General features: G+C 39.0%; 1 protein-coding gene across 3 annotated transcripts in view; it reads left to right on the forward strand.

Annotated features, from left to right (window-relative positions):
- The first annotated feature begins 2,473 nt into the window (after positions 1-2,473).
- Positions 2,474-19,783, forward strand: part of TENM1 (teneurin transmembrane protein 1) — a 751,017-nt gene continuing 733,707 nt past the window's right edge. For 2 of the 3 annotated variants that reach the window (XM_037015435.2, XM_037015446.2), the window contains exons 1-2: positions 2,474-3,014; positions 18,292-18,358. The gene's annotated coding sequence lies outside the window, so the exon portion shown is untranslated. Of the gene's footprint in view, positions 3,019-18,291; positions 18,359-19,783 lie in introns of all 3 variants that reach the window. The other variant, XM_037015442.2, reaches the window with a different exon arrangement.

Below are 19,783 nucleotides of genomic sequence, written 5' to 3' on the forward strand. Positions count from 1 at the left end.
TCAGTAATCGTTGGTTACACAATTTCCTTATACTCAGTGTGTTTCGAGTCACTGGAGAAGTGACTGGCCGAATGTTTCTTTTTCGTGCTTCCAGAACCCTTAGGTGGGAATTAAGGAGGTATCTTGAAAGTCTTTTCCCTGCAGCTCAGGCTCAGGGTTCTGGGAGGTCTTAATGAGGAACCGATATATATATATATCTTTTTGTTTTGTTTCAGAAGAGGGTAGTGAGTTTTAGGAAGGTTCGTTTACATACTGATGGCAAGACACAGATTTTATAGCCATCCCTTCCCCACTGCTTTTTCAACAGCCCAAAAGAGATAGTTCTGAAAGCAGTTGCTATTCCCCTACAGAGTAGGATTGTCATCTTTTCTTTGTTGGCGGAGCGGTCGGCTCGGGGCGGGGGTTGGGGGGGTGGGGTGATGATGAGCGGCAGAGAGCCAAACGATTCCTGCCCGGAGCTGAAGGCGGTGTTGGAAAAGGGACGATGGGAATAAAGGTGCTCTTGATTCCCCGATTCTTCCCGAGAGTGCTCAGCTCAGTATATGTCCTCCCCTCCGTGGTGTGAGGGGCTTGCAAGGCTCCCTCCTTGCAAAATACCTTATCAAAAGCCAGGGAGATGGGAACACAAGGTTCCGAGATCTCCCCCTGGCGTCGCCCTATACTACCTTCCTTTCGGAAACCGAATTCGGTGCCCGACTCTGGAGAGCAGAGACTCTACAGCCCGGAAACCGTCCTCACGCAGCTGCCACCACACAGGGTGGAGAACAGCTGGAAGCTTTGGTGCGCGCCCACCGCGCCGGGAGCAACTCTTCCCGGTAATTGGCGCCAGCCAAGGCTCCAAATGTGCCTTATTGCAACCCCTAGCGGGCTCTCAACTCAGCAATAGCTTCTCGCTTATTTTGTCCCTGCACTTGCGGAGAAAAATTACAAACGTGCGTGCACACATACACATTCACACACGCCCTTCTTTCTTCACTCAAGAAAACCATCAATAAACGTCTCCTCCCAAAGAAGATTCGAGTCTTCGCGCTCTCAGTTCTTTACCAAGAGGCCAGTCGCCCCCGCGAACAAACGCGGGGCTCTCTCGGCTGCTCTGCGCGCCCCCTACCTCCCTACGGCGAGGGTGGCGTTCGGGGTAAAGGGGTCTAGGAGTACGCACGACTCCGGGTTCCCCAGCTGATGCAGCTCCCCCAGCTTGGCACTTGGTATCTCCCACGGTCTTGCTCCCGCTGGGAAACCGGGAAGGAGAAGACGACTGTGGGCGTCGCCGCTGTCCTTCCCGGAACCGGCGCCAAACTCCTATCGGGGGACCAACGCCTCCCCACTTCACACTCACATCTGGCCCAGCCGTGCAGATGCTGGTGGCTGGAGCGTTCCTCCACGCGAGGCGCCCAAGTTCTGAGCATGCCCAGTAGGCTCTTAAGGCTCCCGAAGCGAGTTTCTCCACACGCAGATTCCGCTTTTCCGCTTTTTCGAGGAAGCTGAAAAGGGTGGGAAGGGAGGGATCCTGGGTTTGGGGCAGCGCGCTGGGATCCTTCGGGTACGTGTCCTCTGGCCCAGCTGGGTGAGGGGCGGAGCCGGTTGGGGAGCCCAGGGACCTGGGCGGCCCGGCAGGGCCAGAGCGGAGCGCTGGGCCCCCCTCCAGGGGGACACTGTCAGTGCTGACCGCCAGGAGGCTGCGTGTGGTCGGCCTTGGCGCGCTGGGGTCACACTGTCAGCCGGAGGCGGCCTACGGTGCTCTCACACTGACGGACCCAAGAGATCCTGCCGGTCACTTAAGCACTGCACTAACAGGCTTAGCTTTTTTTCTGGGAGGCGGGGGTGAGGGGAAGAGGAGAAAGTCAATTTCTCTCTTTCTGTCTCGCTTTTTTCTTTTCTTTTCTGCCAAAGTTATACTGGCAAGAGACTTCGCATTCGCATTCTTTCTAAGTCGGTCGTTTACTTGGAGGCTAAAACACATGGAAGCAGTGATTCTGCTCCTCTGTGTGTGTGTGTCTGTCTGTCTGTCTGTGTCTGTGTGTACTCGTGTTTGTGCATGTTATGACTATGAAACACTGTCCCAGGTTGATCTTGGGAATGACAAACACTGCTATGAACCCCTCCCCACCACCTCACCTAACCGTCGGGAAAAAAATAATAAAAGCTGGTCCTTAGAGTCCCTTGGCCAGGAATTCATTGTGGTACGAATCTAAATTTTGTTGAGCCGTATTTCCTTCCTCCGCTCGCATCCCCAGTTTTCTCCTTGCCTCTCTCCACCCTCTAGCACCCTGATCTTTCTCATCTCGACTTCCCTTCCTCTGCCCGCTACCTGCTCCTTCAGCCCTCCTCCTGCTCCTGCTCCTCCTCCCTCCCCCCTTCTCAGCTGCGGCTAAAACCTGGAGTCTTGGGGAAAAGGGGAAAAAAAAAAAAACCCTCGGCTGTGGAGCTGTCAAACCGGGCATGCTCAGTAGACAGGGCAGGTTTTTTGGTCTCGAGTAGCGGAGAAACATTTTTTGCACCACAGCGACCAGCCTTAGAGCGCGGCGGCGGCGGCCAAGGCAACATCAGCGTAGCCAGCAGCCGTGCAGACGCCCAGTACCCGGCAGCGCGGAGGGCTCCGGCTTAGCCCGGAGTTCACCTCCGAGTGCCCCGGGGGCTGAGCTCACCCCTTGTGCTTGCACACACACGCACACTCGTTCACGGACACATACGCGTACACACTCTCGCACTCACAGACGACCCCGGGCAGAAGCACCCTCTTGGCAGCGATCGTCCGCTGGCGCGGCAGTAGCCAGGTTCGGTCCCTGCCCCCGGCGGCTGCCGACTGAGAGCACCGCCACCGCCAGCCAGAGGAAAGCGATGCGGGGGCCCGAGCGGCAGCTCCAACAGTAATGTGGATTTACAGTCGTTTCCCGCAGGAACCGGCTGAGACGCCCGAAGTCCCAGGCACCAGCAGCTCCCGGCGGGGCTGAGCACCTGGCGAGGGGGCGGAGGACCGCACCTGGAGACGCCACCGAAACTTGTGCTTGGACTAGGTAGGTACGTTTCTCCCGGCCCCCACCTCCTTCCCTCTGGTTCGCACCCCCCACCCCAACCTCTCACCCTGAGGACTCCGGGCAAACTTCACCCCGAGGCTGCAGGCGGCGGATGGCGGCTCTTGGCCGTGAGCGGCGGGCTGCGCCCGCTCTAGGACACCTGCCCGAGGTGGCAGGACCTCGGCTCCTTCTTCTCAGGGTCTCCGCCGGCCCTGGGCTGTGGACCACCTCGGGGCAGGTGGGAGGTCGGCGTTGTTTGCAGTTCAAGCTTCCAGTGTGCCCTGGGGGCGCTGCTTTCGAGGGCTCCCTGGGCTTCTCAGGCGACACTTTTTTTTGTCAGCCAACTCCTCGGGTTCTAAAAGGGGGCTCTCGCCCCGGCTTGTGCACAGAGCCCCAGTGCTCTAACAAGTGGACCTAGAAGCGGGGAAGGGGTCCTTGGTCGGAGAAGAGATAAGAGGACCCCTCTTCTCGCATAGCTCCCACCTGGAACGCCCACCCGGGTCCCCCTCCTGCCATCTCTCTGAAAGAAGATGCCCAGGGGCTAGGACTCACTTTAGTACCTGTTTGCTTTAGAATTTCTCGTGGAACCTCACTCGGACAGCGGGGATTCCGGGAGGAACTCCAGGACCTCCTTCTAACCGACGTCGTCTGGGGCCCCACCCGATGCTTCTTCCCTATACCCCAATCTTGTCAAAGGAGACAGTCATTACGCAGCCATCGGTGCTCTGGGAGCCGTCGATGTTGGCTTTAACCACGAGTTCAGCGGCGCGGGTTTGTGTATTTGGCATTTTGTCCTGAGAGGTGGTCCCGGGAACCTAGCAGCGGCCAGCACATCTGCTGAGCGCCTAGTACCCTTTAAGCATGCCAGAGGAAGTGTAACCTCACTTTCTTCCACTCCACAACGGGCGAATTGCCAATTCAGTTCTAGGATACTTTTCCTAGAGGTGGAGAAGGGGAGACTGTTAGCGTGACTTGGTGAGTGAATGTGTTTGCAGTCGGGAGGGTATTTAAACATTTCAGCAAACCTAGTGCAGCCGGTTGTTTACAATTGCGAAGACCAGACGATCTCACTCCACTAGTAGATGTCGTCTCGACATCTATTTCGCCACCGGGAGAGCAGGGGCGGGGACGGGGGCTGGTTTGCAGCTAGTGCCTGCCGTTGGTAGCTTCGGTTTTAGCAGATCTGCGTCCCTGCTACTGGTGATATGCTAATGTGAGTAGAAAAACTCTTACATCTTCAATATGAAACAACTGGTAAGGAGACACCCTGAACTTTCCAGTTTTTTTTTTCTGGCATGTTAATCAGGAGGTGTATTTGAGGTGGCCCAAAGGAGTACAAAAAGAAGTTCCTGGTGCCATAGAGGGGAAATTAGCCATTCGGTTCCAGAAACCAAAAGGAAACGAACACCCCAGTGGACTCTAATAGATACTGTTAGATTAGCATTTAATTGATCGCGTTTGTGGTAAAGGTCATAGACAGATTCCTTGAATTTTTGATTGTTGTTCTATGATTGTAATTAACTAGTACAGTGTGAGTATCAATCGCTACTCTTAACCTGTGTAGAGAAGACATTGCAAATGTCTGCTCTATTATTATCTTTTGGCTGAAATATCCTGGTCCATCTTCTTAGTCCAAAGATTCTCAGTTTGAAGCATAGGGTGCTCCAATGCTTCCAAGAACGGGTACAGTCTAAGAAGGAGAGGCTTTTTAAAAAATTATTGAAAGGAGACCCACAGCTTTACATTCTGTTCCATGATTACCAAGCATTTGCTTGTTTGCTCACCACCCCCACCCCACCCCCATAGCTGCAATGTGGGGGGGAAAAAAGAATTTTCATAAGGTGTAACATGATCCTTTAGGTCAGTAATTGGAAAAGCAGAATCCCAGTTTTTTCCATTTTTGTCCAAGTTCATAAGACTCTTTTTTGGAGATGTGTGAAATAATTTACTACCACAAATTTTTTTTGGGGGGGGTATAGTTAAAAGCTTTCAAGCGTGCCAAAGTAATGTTGGAACCTTTTCATGATAAAAGAAGAAAGTCACAGGATGCACTTGAAAAGGGGTTTGGGTAATTTCTCAAATTAATCTGTGCCCTCAATGTTATTTAAAAAGTTTTCAGATTGTTTCTCATGCTGTTTTTGAAAAACAGGTGTTTCTGGAAAACAACTCTTTAAAGAAATGTTAGTATTTGCATAACAAAACGAATAGAGTCTACTCCACAGACACGATGCCACACACTTAGTAAAAAATAAGTATTTTTTGAATACATGATTTAGTGTTTAGTTCTAGGTCCCAATTATGAGTTAAGAACAGTCATGTCATTTGACAAAATATACAATGGGGCTGATAGAAAGAAAGCTTCATAGAGTCATTGTGCTGTAAGGTGATTGAGGCTCCAAGTATTCAAACATATAGATGTGCTAAAAAAAAAAAAAAAAGTAAAATCAGATTATATGTAATTACCATTTCATTCAAAAGCCTTAATTGGAAGTCTGAATACTCTAAAAGTCTCAGTGTTTTAATTCAGCTGTCATATGTGTAAATAACACTGACATGATCATAGCTTCCTGATCTTTCTGATGCAGCTAATGCAGAGATTCTTGCTGAGGCAGAACTGCCCAACATTCAAGTTTATTCTGTACAACTTTAAATTGTCAAGCTGCATAATATGCTTTTGGTATGTTGCCTCTGAAGACAGAAGGCTTAGTGGTACTTTATTTTCTGTGACACCCTAAAAAAAACTTGGAAGTGGTAAGAAGGCTCAGTATTAATTACCTAACAACATTTTTTTCCATTCTATGTTAGACATAGCAAATTAGAATACATGTAATTTTTGCTTAAAGCTTGCTCTTTCTGAAAGGCCATCAGTTTCAGCTTTAAGCAGAGGTATCAAGTGCTTGGTATAGATTATGGTTAATAAATTCCCTAAGGTTTCCCAAACAAGTGATTGACTTATTTATTTATTTACCTGCTTACTTACTTATCTGAGGTCAAAAGAAGACCAGTACTTTGAATACTTGATTCAATGATTACTTATTTTTAATGAAAGCAAATTTTCTTATAGTACTCACATACTTGTTCTCTCTTTCACACACACACACACACACACACACACACACACACATTTAGAAGCAATCTTATGAGTATGCCATTTGTTGGACATAAAAATATATACAGTAATTTTATTAAATTATATGTATATATTTCTTCAAATTCCTGTCAACTTACCCTCAGAAGTAGTAATCTGTACATACTTAATAAAAGCTTCCCATCATTTACCATTTGGAAGAAAGGTTTGAACTGGATTACTACACAACTACAGACATTAAATAATGAAGAATATTTTAAGGGATAATATTTGGGGATTCCGATCAACAGCATACTGTATATATCCATAGCTGGAAATGTAGTTGCTGATTATAAAAAATTAAAAGGAGTCAGATTTCAGAACTGTTCCCATAACTGCTTTAAATTATTTGCAGATTCTGAGTATTAGACTAAATCACTATTTTGGATGGACATTTACCATAATTTTTCCGTTCCTTAAAAGGTAAAACATTCTGAATTTTGGCTTAATGTATTATTTCTATTCCTTCTGTTTCCCATTGGTTTTTAAATAACTGAGCAAAGTAAATGTTAAATAGAACCAGCTAGAACTGTGCTTAGTTTGAGTGAGTGAATGCTATAAAAGGTTTCACACAGCTTTTGATTATTCCTAACAACCTTGATGGTCCAAACATAGGTGTCTCTTCGGTATGTGGTGCTCCATTATGACAATTTATATAATGTATAGAAATTCTGTAGTTTGCTAGGTGTACTATGGTACAATGTAGCAAGTCCAACAAAGCTGCTTACACTGCGAACCCATGGAAAATAAGGCTCAGGAAATTGGAATATGATGGCATAAACTGAAAATTATTGTATAACAAATATCAATTGCATTGCTAATGTTTCTGAATGTAATCAAGAAAAAGTAGTTTTAATTGGAGATAGTAAACATTTTTACAGTTGATGCTGGATCTCTAATATTTTAAGAATAATTATTTTGAATCTGATAAATAAATTCTGTTAAATTCTTACATAATTTTAGGACTCATTTCTAAACCTGAAGTATAATCTTGGATAATTTACAACTAAAAAAAGACCCTGACTTTTACTTCCTGTCCAAGCTTCCACTTTAGGTAAACAATAGCATATGGTGAAACATGCATATATGCCAACTAACCACTACCTCTTGGATGATGTTTTCAATGTGATGTAATGATTCTGAAATACTGGGTTCTCCATTCCCACCTACTCTAATTGTATGAGTGGAGAATTTTATAGGAAAATGGACACAGGAAAATGTGTTAATCTTTTTTCAGATCAGTGGCTCACCCCCTGTGAGGCTCTTACTCAGAGCCTTCATATCTGTGTTTATGGTAGGTATGTGCAAAGATTCATTTTTTTTTCCTGGGTACTTATGACAGGTCTCTGTGGCTGTGTCTCAGTGAAAAGTTCCGTCAACCATCCAGCTGTTTGAGATGATGCAAGCAAACATCTGGCTAGTTGAGAGAATTTTTTACTTAGTCTCTGGATGTTTTGGAGTCATTTAACAGGCTGATAAATCTTAATATCTATATCAAAAGAGAAAAACAAAAGTAAAAATACACATAGAAGACCTTAAACACCTCTTGGGTTACTGTAAAATACAGAATGTTAAATGAACTAAATGCCATCCTAAACCTACAGCCTTCTATGGAATACATAAGGAGATGTTGCTTGCATCCCTCAGTTATTACAAAAACAGAAACACACTGGCCTTTTCAAAGAGCCAGGAAATTAAAAACTTAAACTTCAATTCTGCCTCCCCTCTCCACCCCCAGTACTGATTCATCAGTTTAAAGAAATTGACTTAAAGAGTTTGATATGTTGGCTTCTTACAATTTCCTGCACCTCATTTTCCACCAATTCTTCTACTGCCATGGAAACTAGACGGGACAGACAGCTGGGAGTCACTAATTCAGGATGGGAACCTGCTTGTTAATTTAATTTCATGCCAGCCTGTTGGTCCCTGAGAGTAACTGTAAAAAGCTGGGGAATTGAATTTGCGAGCAATAAATGGTTCAGCAGAACAAAAATCAGTGCCATCTCGGTCATTTTCCTGAAGATCTTATTGCTACCCTCTTTATCCATACTCCAGCAGTTCTTTAAAAATAATCACAGAAACAGGTTTGATCTGTGCGTTCCTATTGGTATTTATGTATGCTACAGAGCATTTTGTTCTATGAGGACATTCACAGCTATAAAATAGTTTCATAATAACTATTTCATTGAAAAAAGTATGTTCTTTCAAATTTTGATTTTGTAGACTTTGAAGAAGCCTAGTTAACAATCACAGTGAAGTTAAATATAAATAGTATTTGAATTTTCCAGTAGGATTGGTTATTTTTCCTTTTCAAATATAAAAATAATTTTATTAAAATATCTGTGCCCACTTTTTATTTTATTACAGAAGCCACATGGATTTGAATACATTTATCTGAAATCTGTGAAACACTCATTTTACCCATCACCATAAAGCATACTGATTGTTTTAATTTTAATTGACTAAGTTGTCAGTTGATAAGTAGTCAACAATGAGGCAATTGCCTTTTAATGTTTCTCATATTCTGTTGTAACATTTTTGTGGCTGCTTATGATTTACAAAATTGAATTTTGGAATCACAAACCTAGTATGAGCTGAACTGCAATCCATGTAAAGCCTTTTGCAATATTATCAGCTATGGATCCTGATAAACTAGTATTTTTTTTTCTGTGAATTTATAGCTGTACCCAAATTTCTATATTATGGCTCAGAAAGAGTGGTTCCCAATGAGGATTTTGGTAATGACAAAAAGAATGGAGATCTAAGTCTATATCTATATCTGTATCTGTAGTTCACAGGTATTTTTGTTTAAAGTGACTAGAATTTCAAAAGATAAATATCCCAGACAGAATTATTAATGGTAGAATGAAGTAGTGACTTACAAATTTAGAAAAAATAATATTTGCATTTCTGCATTTTAGCAAATGTTGGCAATATCAGTATCTAGTTGTTGGGTATTAAATTGCATATCTTTTGTTAAGTGGTATATTTTTGTTACTTGAACTATATCTGTGTGATACTACAGTATCTGAGTAAAACATGAAAAATTCAATCATCATCATTAAACATGTAATGTACACTTCTTCTTAGTATCTACCTGTTTTGTGTCTTCTGTGTCATGTCTATTTCTTGTAGCCTTTCAGCAGATGCTTGGCATTTGGATGTTACACCAGTCAATCATCTGGATGGTTCCAAATACCCGATCAATGAATTTTGACTGTTCATCCAAATGATGTTCTGGAGTTATAGGCTCAGTTTCCCTTTTTAAATTACTGTATATTTTTCAAAAATTTTTCCTACTTAGATAATAGGTATTGTAAATATTCAGGATGCTGATGCATGTTTTGTGTGTGTGTGTGTGTGTGTGTGTGTGTGTATAAAATTTTCAGTACAATCCCTATATGGTTATATCAAAAGAAATCCATCTTCATTTTAATGTTTGGAATTACAGTTGAGTAGTTTTCAGCTACCCAGATGAATGAGGGTTTCTAAAGCAGCCAAAATAAAAGTACATTGATGTCAGTTTGCATACTTCAGGGGAAATCTAGTCACTGGCTAAGGTCAAGGAGAAAATTTCCCCATTGAGTGGTTTTTCATAATTGGTGGATTGTAAGTATTTATATTACTTTTAATGCCTCTGTCTGGTTTAGACACCTGTCAAAGAGAAGGTGCCAGATTAGATGGACAAGTGGTTAGATATTACAACCCGTATGTCCCAGCTGTATACAGACATTTTGAGAGAACTCTTCAGTGGTTCCGAGAAATTAGAAAAAGATACTGCAGATGGACTATCTCAATAATCCAGTTTTTTTTTCAGGTACATTTAAAATTAAATGTCCTAAGAGATGATTAATTCAGGAAAGTTATTGATAATGAACTCATCTTATGCTACACATCCTTTGCACCTATGATGATGCCTTATTAAAGGTGTCTCAATCTTGCTAATTACCACCTGTGTTTAAATATAGAGGTGTATAAATATACTACTACCACACAGTGACTGGAAGCCTTCTAAATCTGAAATGTTCCTAGCTAACTCAATTCCTATCAGCAAGATGTCTCTGATGAACGTTTTGAATTTATACTCTACGCATTACCCCCCTTTAGCATTAATGATTTTCTTTTTTTAAAGCTGCTCTGCTTAATTGCAAGCATTTGAGTGATATTGATGCGTGATCTCCTGCTCTATTCACTAGCCCCCAAGTATGCTTGTGTTTATGTATGTGGGGATGGAATTTTTTTCTAAAAGAACATTAAAAAGTATATGTACATTTTTAGCATGGAATTTGCAAGCCTCGTTTACAGAAACATACATCACCTATTTACTTACTCTATGCTCAAAATGAATATATTTTTGTGATTGTGACTCATGATATGTTTAGAGCTTTAAGTAACGTAGGGAGGCATGGACAGCATTGCTAAGCAAGTCAAACAAGAAACTCTTTTTGAAAGGATAGTATTAATTTCACTAATGAGATCTAGCGGCCTCTGAGGAAGAAGACTATTCAGTTGATTGGCCAATTGATACCTTCATCTAAGTCTATTGCTTAGACTTGAGAAAACTCTTATCTTCCCCCCTCAGTCCTTTCCTTTCTTTCTCTTTTTCTTTCTTTCAACAATTTCCAAGAATTGAGATAATATATAGGTCTAAGAGAAAGGGAGTTCTGGAACATTCACTGAAGTACTGGTAGTGATTTATCTTTCTTTTCTTTTTCTACATCTGACCAATTCTTTATGTATATCCTAGAGAATTATAACTATAATGTGAAATATTATTCTTTATATTGTTCTTGGCTCATACAATCTTTCAGTCATCTTGGGTAGGAGCTAAAATAACATACCAACATCCTGGATTGGTATTCTTTATTACAGATTTATCCTGTGTATGTATCCATATGTTGTTAGTGCATTTGTGATTTATCTTTCGTGGTTAGTGTAATAAAATGTCAACACTTAGGTGTGACACCATTTATTTTTGGTTTAGAATCCATGAAGTGTTAACACAAGGGTGCTATATTTTTTTTCATTGTTTTGTTCTTTTACCCTATTTGAGATATTGCCTTGATGAAACGTTGGACAACTTGTGAAAGTGAGGTAATTTTAATGTAAACAGTTAGAATTCAGTGCAAGGAAAATATTTTAAGGGTAATCTAATATGAAATAAAGAAAATTTTAACAATATATTTCTGTAAAACATAGATTAAACATGTTTAAGAAAATGTGTAAAACAGCAGTAGGTGTAATGGGAGAGCACTGGTCTCAGACATTTAGCGAAATACTTGGGACTGCATTTTTTTTGAAAAGGCACAAAAAGGATCAAATTTTACACAGAGCTCTGGGACAGTGAGTCTTGAAGTCTCAAGTTTTTTCCACACTGTTCAAACCTCATGGACTGGCCTATTCTTTTACTGAAGATTTCAGTATTACATGATTTTACTTATACATCATAAAGCAATCTTCATGATGAAAAACCTTCATGTGTTCTTTCATTCATTCATTAAAATGTTTTAAATGCCTCTGTTTACCTAGTGATACAAAGACATTAAAAAACTTACCATCTAGGGAGGGAGACAGACATATAAACATTTCTTTTCATGTAACAGATGATCTAGAAGAGGAATAATTCAAATGCTCTGAAAGCACAAAGGTATATAGGGTTTTATAAAGGATATGTCATTTCAATTGGCATTTAAAGAACAGTTGGGAATTTTTTAGTCAGAGAATATGGAGAACCATATTACACATGGGGCAAAGGATTGAAAAGGCACAAGGCTAATTTAGCAATGGAGAATACCAACCCAGGATAAGAGTGCCATTTTATTTCCTATCCAGATCTGGGGAACAGAGGTCAGAGATTGTCTTATTTTATTTCCTTCTATGTGCCTGACACACAAAAGGTGCTTAGTACATATTTGTTGAATGAATGAATGAATGTGTTAGATTTTCCTGCATGAAAAATAGTGTTTTTTTCTGATGTTTATCCAAAATCATGCAATGTACTACATTGTAGCAGAATCTACTGAATTAGAAGAAGACCTTTAAAGTGAAGGTGGTGGGTATGTGTCACCAACTTTGAGTTTTAGACAGATGGCATCTGCATGAAGAATGGATTATAGTGGATTAAGAGTAGTAGCAGTGAGACCAATTAAAAGGCTGTGTTGCAACTGTGAACAATTATGAGGGTATGAGCCAGGGTACTCACAGCAAAGATGGAGAGGAGGGGAAAAATTTGAGAGCCATTCTTAAGGTAAGCATCAATGGGTCTTAGAAATTGAATACATTTAGAAGGTGAGGGAGAGAGAGAGACTCTGAGCCTTTTGGCTTGGGTAGTTAGGTAATGCCATTAAGCAACAATGGGAGTATAGAAGAAAAAGTTATTTTGGATGGGGATAATGAGGTCAGGTTCGAATTTAGTTAATGTGAGTCACCATCTAGACATGCAGATGTAGATGGTTTGTGATAGCTGTAATTTACAGACCTGAAGATCACATCTGGAGGTAAAGATTTGTGTGTCATCCGTCAATGTCATAGTTAAAATCATAGGAATAGGTGAATTCTCCTGGGGATTATGTAGAGAGTAAGGAGAGAAGCAAGAATGATACCTTGAGAAACACTCAAGAGGTTGGTGAAATAAGAAGAGCCTTCAAGAGAGATCAAGTCAGAATATGATTGGAGAAATAGGAGGCAAACCAGAAAATAATTAAATCGAAGCTAAGGGAGAAAAGGATTTTATAATGCTGTCTGGGCATGAAAAGATTATTCATACAAGGAATTAAAAATGGCCGCTAAATGGGGGAAAAAAGCTCAATCTTTAATAATCAAAATAAATGCAAACTAGAAACAATATAAACAAGGGTTTTTTGGTTGGTTTTGTTAAGATAATGCTCCGTGCAATTGTTCAAGTCCCAAACCTTAGTCTTTCTTGATTCCTCTTGTTTTACACCTGACATCCCACCAGTTAACAAATGTTGCTGACTCTATTTTCAAACTATGTTCTTTGCCTGAATCATTTTCTTGCCATTTATCACTAACACTTAGACCAATCACCATCATCTCTCATCTAGACAACTGAAATAGCCACCTAATTGATGTCCCTATGTACATTTTTTACCTCATATAGTTTTCCATACAGCAACCAGGATGATCCTTTTAAAACTTAAATAAGACCTTGTGACGTGCCCACTTTCTGCCCTCTAATGGCTGGCTTCTTATCACATTTAAAATTAAATATTAAAAATAATTTAAAAATCTTTAGCAACACTTACAAGGCCCCATGAATTGGTCCCTGACTATTTGCTGGGCCACACATCTTACTATTCTCCCCACCAAATCTTGCTCAGACATTCTAGGCACATTGCCCTCCATTTTGTTGCTTAAACATACCATGCATTTTTGTTTCTCAGGACCTTTGCAGTTGCTATTTCCTCTTCCTGAAATAAATTTTCTCCAAGATTCCTATAGGCATACTTTCTCACTTCATTCATATCTGTGATCAAATGTTCCTTAACTGTAGAGGCCTTCCTTGGTTGACCTAGGCAATGAGCCCTATTGTGATTCTTCATTTTGTATGTATTATCTACTTCTATTTTTCTTCATATTACTCATCACTACCTGGTATCACATTGTATTTTTGTTTATCATTTATCAAATCTATTAGCAGATTAGTTCCATGAGTGTGTGGACTTTTGTCTGTTTGTTCACTACTGCTTCCATATCACCTAGCACAGGGCCTGATACATAGCAGGTTTTTAATAAGTATTGGTCAAATGAATGCATAATAAGAACATGATGAAACGTTAGCTGGTTGGTATAGATTTGGCAATTTGCAACAAAAGCCTTAAAAAGGCTCATACCAGTTGACCTAGTAATTCTACTTTTGGGAATTTGTCTTAAATAAATAATGTAAAGTACAGGAAAAGTTTTATTTGCAAAGATTTTCACCAAGCATTACTCATAATAGTGGAAAAAATGAAGGAAACTAAATGTTCAACAAGGTACTTGTTAAGTGATTTATGGTATATGTAGACAATGTAATAATTTATGGCTATTAATGGTGATGTTTATAAATATTTTATGATAAAAGGAATATATTTAAGTTATGAAGTAATAAAGCAGAATACAAAATTATATATGTCCAATATGTAAGAAGGAAAAACAGACTGGAAAAAGATGCACAGAAGTGCTAAAACAGATGATCACTTTTTGGGGGCAGTGAGTAATAGGTGATTTTTTTTTCTTTATACCTTCAGTCTTTTCCAAATTTTCTGTAAGTCTATGTAGCTTTCATTATGGAAAAAATATATTTACAAAGCAAAGAAAAAATCCAATGAAATAAATATTTCTACCTTTGAAGTGAAGTTTAGGTAGTAAATACCATGGAGGATAAACCTCCTCATGAGAGATGGTGCTGGAGAGAGAAGCATATACCAGTTGTAACTGGGGCCAACTGTTCTCTGGCTGTTTTGTTTTCAAGAGGTCTACAGACAGGGAAGATAATTGGGATCCACTGAACCAATCTAGCCTTCACACAGTGGAGAACCAAGGAAGCCAGAGTTTCTCCTGTCAGAATTGGAACAGGATATTCAAGGGAGATTATGCAAGTCAAGTCTTCTTCATATTGCTGTGCAAAGCACTAGCAATTTGCTTCATGTAAAACAGGAGTGATTACTCACTATATTTCTTTATGTCATGTACAGAAATTAAGTGAAGTTAGACTATAGATTACTTGGCTTTTCAGCCACAGTCCCCCTAATGGAAAAGAAGAAAAATACGACTGACAAGCTTTGGCAGGTCTCATCATTAGAAATGCCCAAATTGCCAAAAAAAAAAAAAAAAAAAAAAAGAGGCAGCTGCAGCCAGTAATGTAAACCTAGAGGTTCTCTAGGCTCTGAGGAAGAAGGTGACAGTCTGGAGTATTGCAGCATTAATTGTCTGAGAGCACTGATCACTGCAATGGGGAAACTGTCCCTGTTATTAGCACAATTATTTTCTACAAGGTCTTTGAGTAAACGTCTCATTAGAAAAATAGCATCTGGGCTTTCAAAGCATGTAGAGCAATATGTAAAGACATACTCATCAGCAAAATAAAGTGTGACCTATATGCAGCCCAAAGTCCCTTGAAAATAGAAAAAGTGTTAATATAGGTGTTAAAGTTACAGTTAGTATATAATTGAGTCATTTTTGAAAAACAGGTAAAAAAAAGGTTAAGGAAACAGGTAAAAACAGATTTAAAAAATCCCATTTCCCAAATGGACAGAAATCATGCTTTTTTAAATCCATCTGAGAAATATGCCTATCCATTCACACATATATGCATATTTGTATATATGCATATTCATATACATATGTGTATTTTTTGAACCAGACTTTTAGACTTTTCTTCTGCTCACCTCCTATGCATTTCATCTGCATAGTCCATCTCAGATGGCAGTTTCATTTTAGGAGGTTGAGAAGTGAAAGATGTAGAATATTATTCTCTATGTAGGACCAAACAAGAGGCAGTGGCACTAATTAAAGTCTGGATGAGATGATCTCTTAAGGAGCTGTTCAGATTTGGATTTAGGACTCTGCTTGCAGGCTCCAGTCTGTCTCCAAATCCAATAGTCAGTTCTGTGAGATGCATTTCTAACAGTTGTGCCTCCTGCTGTTTTTTGCCTCTGGTATGCATTATTTGGTTCTGTTCAAGGATGGTCCTATTAAACACTTTTTTTTCCTGAAAGGGTAGCTAGCCCACACACAGTATTAAGACAATCCACAGTTTCTTTTTTGTTTATGAATTCTTGAATGGAATAAAGAGGTAAAAGGTGAGGGCAGTGGTACATGTTGGGAACTGGTAAGTGATGGCAAGTAACCTGGGGTATCTTATATACAGATCAACGTATGAACTTGGTCTTCTCTAATCATAAATGGGCAAGATAGACTTCTAAAGCCTTCAGTTTGCAGGCAGCTAAGGAGTGAGCAGAGAACTGTATCATTTTAAAGCCCTCTTGCTTCCCAGTTCTCTGTGTATCTCACTAAGGCAAAATGCTGCATATAGGACAGTGTATTTGTTACAGCATTTTTGCTAGCTTCCTTGCAGAATCAGCCTGATGGGTGTGAAGCCAGTTTCTACAGACTTGCTCTGGATATGTGGCAGAAGAGCCAGAAATATGTTTTGTAATCTAGATCTAAGTGTTTTCTGAAATGTCTTCCCTTGAAAGATTCTAACATAGCACTCTTATGGAACCCCATGAACACTTGAGCAGAACTATATCTTTTTTAGAGAAACATTAACAGTAATAAAAAATGCACATTGGAATTAGATTGCAACTAATCAAGAGTACAACTTCAGTTCATTGTGAATGATTTATATATAGTGTATTGGATATGGATATCATTAGTAATAATATAATATTCTATTATCATTACAAGGTCACCTTGGTGATCTTTGTCAAAGGTGACAATGATGTTATTGACCTACATTTTAAAAAATTGCATTTAGATATTATCTTCTGTCTTGATTTACTGTGCAAAAATTTTAAGTTGTTTGCCCTTACTACTGAGATTTTGCCTCAAATATTAAAAAAATAGGTTTTGGGATTACTTGATTGATAACTTGGGACCATAAGGTTAATTAAGTGCCAATCGTAAAATATTGGAAGTTTAAACTTCTTGTTTTCCTTTTTTCTTTTGCTTTAATTAACTGCACTGCCTTTTCTAAAATGGATTTTTGAAGAATTTAAAACATAGCTCTTTAATATAGTCATTATAGAAAAATTAGAAAGGATACGTACACAGAAAGAAGAAAATCATATGTTTTACATACATATGTATCTTTTTCTAAGCTGGACTCACATTGTAAATACTTTATAATGTGCTTTTTTGTTTATCAGTGTATTGTTAATGTATTTCTATGCTAATAAAATATATATCTGTGCATACATACATGTATATATAGAGACAGAGACCCAGAGAGGTGAAAAAACAACCAAATATGTAAAGAAAAATATTTATGATTCTCCCCTCCCCCAACTCATCTATAGAGTATGATTTAAAAGCAGCAAATTAAAAACAGAGGTAGAAATTAATGTGAAATGACAATGAATATCTTAACAGTCCTGTATTATTTCTAATGACTATTTAGTAATCCATCATATGGTTGTTTCTTAATTTATTTACCAAACTCTAGTTATTGGGCATTTAGGTAATTCCCAATATTTATTATTATTAAAAAATAATGAAAAAATTCTTATACATACGTCTTTGCATACATCTGTCATAATTGCCTCATAAATGTGTAATTGTAGAATAAGCCAAATGAGAGTGCATTTTTAAGGCTCTGGTACCTATTGACAGGTTGCCTTCCATAAATATTGTACCAATTTACACTACTGAAGGATTTTTTAAAGTTCGTATGTTAAACAGCATATTGGGTACTATCCAAATCGGAGGGAGAAGTTCATCTTTCAAGTAGAGTAAAATAGTCGGGATCCTTTAGAGGGCACTGTTCCTGCCCTGTTGCCCAGTGCCATATGGAAACATATAGTCAATTTTATAACTGTTGAATAAAGGAAGTCCTGTGGGACATTAGAAAGATGACTAAACCAAAACAGAACACGGATTCTAGTCCTGGCTCTGCCACTAACCATATATGTGACTTTGCGCAAACCATTTAACCTCTTTGGGCCTGTTTTCTAATCTTGTAACAGTTATTTTGAGGATTAAATGAAATTTGTATATGAAAGTTTGTTGTAAACTGTAAAGGATTATTTTAATATAAGAATTACAATTACTATAAACTGCTTACATTGGTGAAAACTCATTGAAGTTGTAGGTATTTCATTTCAAAATGAGTAACATATTGAACAAAAATTATGTAGTGATAAGTTGGGACTGTCTTGGATGAGAACTCCATGGCCCTCTAGGTCTACTCATCTCTAATTAAGAAATTCTTCATTAGCAGCATAGTTAATATAATTGTTTTAAGTTTCAAGCAGACCTTTTAAGAAACTGATCCATTTATCCCATTGAATTGCAAAATGAAGTCTTACAACCCCCACACTTGCCATCACCCCAACCCCACATGTGTCTTTTCCTTTCCCTCATATAAAGACTGTTTTGGACCTGCTTGTATATATGTTTGAAGGATAATTTGGCCTAATTTGTTTACAGGAATTACAAGGGTGACCTTTATTCAGCTATCTCCTTTCTGGTTCCCACAACTTCTGGAACTATCAAGGTATGTGCATTCTACACTGAAATTACTTTGGGAATTGAACACATAGCTATATAATGTGAAAAGAGTGGAATGTTCCACTGATATAATCAGTTATATTTATTGAGTGCCATGTAAATGAAATGCATTGTTTTAAACTTTGAAAAACCTATTTGGTCATCATATAGATGAGCATGTGTATGTACTCCATAATTGTCAGAAAGTCTTTGCCAAACCAAATATGCAAGCTGTCTTAATGTGTTTGAATGATTCTGTGACCTTTTTTACATGCAGCTACTAAAACCAAGAGACTCCTGGACTAATGGGAATATTTGAAAAGTATGAGGGAACAGTCATGGCCAGTGAGGATATTTGCAGAACCACTTAATAGTTCTCACTGACTGTAAATAAACATGGCATTTCTCCATATCAATGGAAAAAAAGTTCCACTCAGATAATTTTCCTAACAAAAACAAACATTTGTCTCCTGAAATAACTATTTTAATTTTTTAAGAAAGTTTCAAGTAAAATATCTATTGAAACGATATTGCATTAATTAATTTTTCCTTCCCATCCTCCATTCTTTTCATCTATTCATCAGTCAATCTGTATGCTCAATAAGCAATAATTGAGCAGCTACTGGGCAAAAGTTATTGTGCCTTTTCCTTTGGTAAATGTGCCAATACAGATAGAATTTACCTGAAATATTGAGAAAGTGATTAGAATATGTGAGAAAATGCAGCAAGATGGGGGACACTATCAGATTAATCAAACTATTCAGTTACCTAAATGACTTCTTCCCTTGTTCTTCCTCCTTATGAAAAAAAATATTGGCCAGTGTTAAGTACTTAGTAAGCAGGGAATAGAAAACATTGATTTTTTTTTCCCCCTTCAGTACCTCTAGCTGGCAGTGCTATGCATTATTATTCAAATATGAATTCTCATGCGTGTAAAAATTCAAAAGGATGATCTGAATTTGTGGTTAAGTCCTTGGAATCACTTGATACTCTCTTTAAAGTACGTAAAAGAGTGAAATGACATAAAAAAATGAAATCCTTAAACTCTTGAAACTTCCATTGCCTTTTGAAAAATACAGTACAAGTACATCAGGGCTTTGTGTGTTTTTTTTAATTGGTTCCAGTTTATTGAGATTAGTCCGTAATGGGAATTTAAAATGGATTTGTCAGTTCTAACTATGCATATTATTTTGTTTGCCATTCTCTTCTAAAGGTACTGCCATTAAAGGAATACTATTGCCAAAAAGTTCAGATCACTATAGGGAAAAAAACAACTAAGATCAGAAAACAAAATGATTAAAAAAAGAAATTTACTGGGGAAAGAAGCTGAGATTTTTGCATATTATATCATTTATGAAAATGATTTTCTTAATTTGGGAATTGTGAGTATGCCAATTGCATAATATTAACTGAAAGGTATTTTTTCATACTA

This window comes from Manis javanica, chromosome X (genome assembly GCF_040802235.1).
Source record: "Manis javanica isolate MJ-LG chromosome X, MJ_LKY, whole genome shotgun sequence".
NCBI lineage: Eukaryota > Metazoa > Chordata > Mammalia > Pholidota > Manidae > Manis > Manis javanica.